Source organism: Cryptomeria japonica, chromosome 6 (genome assembly GCF_030272615.1).
Source record: "Cryptomeria japonica chromosome 6, Sugi_1.0, whole genome shotgun sequence".
Classification (NCBI taxonomy): Eukaryota; Viridiplantae; Streptophyta; class Pinopsida; order Cupressales; family Cupressaceae; genus Cryptomeria; species Cryptomeria japonica.
In genome coordinates this window covers 521,634,517-521,639,198 of record NC_081410.1, presented here as the reverse complement: position 1 = coordinate 521,639,198, position 4,682 = coordinate 521,634,517, and the positions used below count along the sequence as shown (strand labels likewise).

At 33.5% G+C, this 4,682-nt stretch overlaps 1 non-coding gene across 1 annotated transcript; it reads right to left on the bottom strand.

Moving 5' to 3' along the window:
• Positions 1 to 330: 330 nt before the first annotated feature.
• TRNAA-AGC (transfer RNA alanine (anticodon AGC)) lies at positions 331 to 402 on the bottom strand. Its single transcript has one exon. It is a non-coding gene; the product is annotated as a tRNA-Ala (tRNA).
• Between the last annotated feature and the right edge of the window lie 4,280 nt (positions 403 to 4,682).

Here is a 4,682-nt window from a genome sequence, read left to right as displayed (position 1 = left end):
CTAATTTCATATAATTAATTCCCCAAATTCATTTAATTTCATTAATTATTCTAAATTTTATTTAATTTCGTATTTCTTCCAAATTCAAATACATGTGCATGATTTCAAAAATCAAATTTGAAAATCAAAGTCAAGTTCTAAATATATTCAAATAACAAATTGAATTTAAAATAAATTCAATATTTGAATTAAATCTCATGCAAAGATTAAATTGAAAATCAAAGTCAAAGTGCAAGCATATGCTAAATTAATAAATTCAATCAATTAATTAATTAATTCCATTATCTCTTCAATTCCTATTTCTATCTTTTAGTTAGCTTTGTTGAGACATGGACCAGCTAGGGCTCGAACCTAGGACCTTCCATATGCTACTAGAGTGCTCTACCACTGAGCTACTGGCCCCTCTTGGACCAGTCCATTGTCGGTCCGGGTGTGGCTTATTTCCAACACCAACACCCCCCCTTAAGCCACACCTCTCGTGTGCTTGGGGCTCCTAGCTTGGACCTGGCTTTGATACCATGTTGACATGGACCAGCTAGGACTCAAACCTAGGACCTTCCATACGTTGCTGGAGTGCTCTACCACTGAGCTACTAGCCTCTCTTGGACCAGTCCATCGTCGGTCCGGGTGTGGCTTATTTCCAACACCAATAAGCTTTTTCGAAATAAAGCTCTCAATCAGCTTTCAATCAGTTAACTATCTCCTCCTCTTTATTTCTTCCAATCACCCTTTTTCATCTTTCAATCAACTTTTTTCTCAATTAGTTGACTCAATTAATATATTCAATCTATTATGTTCCACCTCCAAATCAACAGTTCAACTATCAATCAACATGTGAGCTCACCTAAGTTCCACCTCTTGATCAATTTGTTCCACCTTTAAATCAATCTCATCCAATAATCTATAAATTGAGCATTCAATCTCCCATCTCAACAATCACGAACTTTGAATCTTTGTGTCATTTGCAGGTTGCCAGCGCGATATCTGAGAGCCACCATACCACAAAGAGGAGAAGAGCAATGGAAGCTATATGTAGTCTTGGAATAGGGAGATTTTATTGAATATTTGCATTCCTATTGCTTGTTTGCATTATTTCAATATCTATTTGTTTGAATTCTATTAGGATAGGGATTTGTGATTTCCCTCTGATTCCTAGTTGATTACATTTGATGAATTTTAGCATACGACAAGATCCACAAATGATTTAGCATTATTTGTGGCATTAATAGTTGCTATTGTTAGATAATGCTTAGATTTATGTGTGAATTAATGCTTCCTTAACGTGATTTGAGTATTCAACTTTCTAATGTTGATGCATTAATTTATCTTGTGATATTATTCTTATATATTTATTTTAGCATTTATGACCTCGTATATGAGCAACTATGATTTGACATAAGGGTAGGTGCAATAAGGTTGTAAATTATAAGTGAGACAGAAGAATGAAGAGGGAACAATGAGATCCTTTCAACATGTTGTACCACTTTTTTATACACTTATGGTGATTTTATCCCTTTTTGGTAATCCTAGTTAAGCAACTACGAGGTTAATAGGAATTTTATAGGGTCCAATTAAAGGTTTTACTTCAAACCCATGTCCTATGATATTTTGTGGAGGCAATTAGAGCTAATAATTATAAAGTAAGATTTTGCCTTTAAGGCATCTTATAGCAAGGGTGTAGTGTTAAGAAAGTGGCTTCTAGGAGGGAAAAGACTAGAGGTCATATGGGATTATGTTTAGATGCTAATTAAGTTTTTAGAGTCCATTAACCACCCAAAGGGACCTTGCATGGCAGGGAAGAAAAGGGGTTTTTAACAAGCTAAGAAGGAGGTCCATCTGATTTATATTTGATATCTCTTATTTAAAAATTGTTGGGTTGGCTGGGAAAGGAGAGAAGTTGGAGGTGCAAAGTTTCATTTTCAAGCTATAGAGATTGAAGTAGGCCAATAAAACCTTGAATGTCAAATTTATTATGTTGTATTTTTTCTAATTAGATTGTTGGTTGTTTATTTTAGCCCCTCTCACCTCATTGTTCATTTTATAATTCTAGTTCAATCTTGGACATGATTAGAGTTTGAAGTGAATTCTTTTGAATAAGTGTGCTTCAAGGATGGTATAAATATCTTTCATAGATATTGTTTTTCCTTATCTTCTTGTTCTTTTTCTCCTTAATTCAAATGGTAGTTGTTTAGTTGGTGTCCTAGGATGGGAGAGGATGAGAAGGATTTGGGTCCATGGGGTTCTTGATAATTCATCTTTAAAATGTTATATTACACCTAGGACCATGAGGAGATTTGTTTATTGGTCCACAAAGAAAGGTCGAAGGGGCGAGGCTTGATAGTACTAAAAGATAATGAAATAATTTGGCAAAAAATATTTGTTACTTAATACATCCTCACCCACTAATACACTTTGTTGAAATAAACAAAATACACTAAAACCTTTTAAATCTTGGAGGTTGGCTTGGATTAAGTCCAAGAATGCCATATCGTTAGGAAGTAAGCAACTCCTACTAATTTTTGATAGATCTAAATAGAGATGTAACATTTAAATGGCACTTTATTTTTCTTTGTTTCACTATGTTTGATGGTATGCAATTTTGTTGTTTAAAATCTTTTAAAACAATTTAAACTTATTGATCTTCATTATTGACATATTTAAATAAAGATGGAATATTTAAGTAAAATTTGATTGTATATTATTTCATTTATACATAATTTTTTGTGGTATGTTGTTTATAATTTCTATAAATACATCAAATCTCAATAATCTTCAACTTATATAAAAAAGTTATTCTAAAAAAAAAATGTTACAATATACAAAAATTATATGCAATTAGAAATTTATATTAAAATTAAAATATAATTATAATACTTACAAATAAGAAATAAATGAAACATTTTTCATTTATTTCTTTAAAAAATAATTAAAATCTAATTAATTTACTCACTCGTTTTTAGAAGTTGAGGGTAAAAATAAAGAGTAAGGTTATAATTTTTTTGCATAATTACAATATAGAAATAAATGTAGAACACATTTATATATTTATATGTATTTTCCAAGTTGATCTTAGTCCTACTTTAGCCTTCTAAGACCAATCTTAGTCCTACTTTAGTTTTCTTCCTTATACTCCTCTTTCTTCTCTATCTCATTGTCCAATCTCGCACCGATTTCCTTGAGGCTATCACCAACTTCCTAGAATTCCTACTCTTTTGTAGTACGGCCAAGGGAAACTAAAGTAATCTTGAAATCCATGGGAGCAGCAACATCCTTTGTCACATCTCCAATAGGAACAACCACCTACGCAATCTGCATTCTTGTCTCATCTCTTTCTATATATGACAAAATCTCAACCTTCTTTGTATCTTTTTCCTTGTTGCTTCTAGCTAAGTAGTGTTGGAATCAATGAACACTGAGAGGGGGGGTGACTCAATGTTCTATAATTTACAAATTTATTAAGCCGATTATTTAACCACTGAATGCAAATAACTGAAAGCAAAGTGCAGAAACATAAACCAATTAAGCATGCAACCATAACACCAGAATTTTTATGTGGAAACCCAAAAGGGAAAAACCACAGTGGGATTTGAACCCACAATATTATTATACTATGGCCAATAGTAGAACAATATTACAAAAGGGGAATGCACTTGCATTTAAGCACACTTCATTGAGCTCACTGCTCAAATACATAACAGGGTTGCAACCTCAAAGGATTCACTATCCTACAATTGAATCACAGAAGTAACTACACATTTTGAACTGGAGTACAACATCTATAAATGTCGGGAATCAGTTCTGGTTAGGCTAAAAAATGATCTATTGTCACTGCTCTGAAAAACTGCTATGTTTTGCTCTACTAGCAAATACTAGATCATCAAAACTCAAGATGCACACGTGAAACTGTGCTCAGTCGCTTCCAACACAATCTTGTATTCACACACATTTTTTTAAAATCATCATTCAATTCTATCTTATATATTCGCACCACCAAAATAGATCTCCAACTCATCGGCTTCTCAAAATAGAAAATTATGAAATGTATAGTGATGTGATGGCTCAATCCTGAACTACAAATCCTTATTCTGGACCTAAAACATATGATCACAAGCTTCCCATAAGTCAGTCCAATCACCTCAAACTCATCAACATCCACCGGAATCACCTCAAGGAATTCGAACCACGCGCTACACCATCAAACATGAAGATACCCTTGTTCTTCCTTCAATACCGGATACCAGATGAAGAAACTTGCACTAGAGTCAACACCGAAGGCTAGAATTGCATGATATGATGCCTCACACATCCAATCAACTATTCCAATCACTGCAACAAGAACTTAGTCACCGGAAATGAATAATGTTTACTGGATCTATACATTGTGTTCCACTTACCAGACTTATGCTTCATGAATAACCAAACTTACTTAAGAATTTTGGTAATCCCAATCTCCATATACTGGATAGGATTACAAGGCTGAGTTGCCATCAATGACAACCCCTAAGTAATCTTATGCATCAAACATTATCAATCTTCACCGGAGCATCACCAGAACAGTGTCTCTTGCCAACAAGTAGTTATCAATGTCATCAATTGGCTGTGCCTCAACCATTTTTTTACTTTTATCCATACTTTTCATCAACCAATTAGGAATAGTAGTCATCTCCATACCATCATCGAGA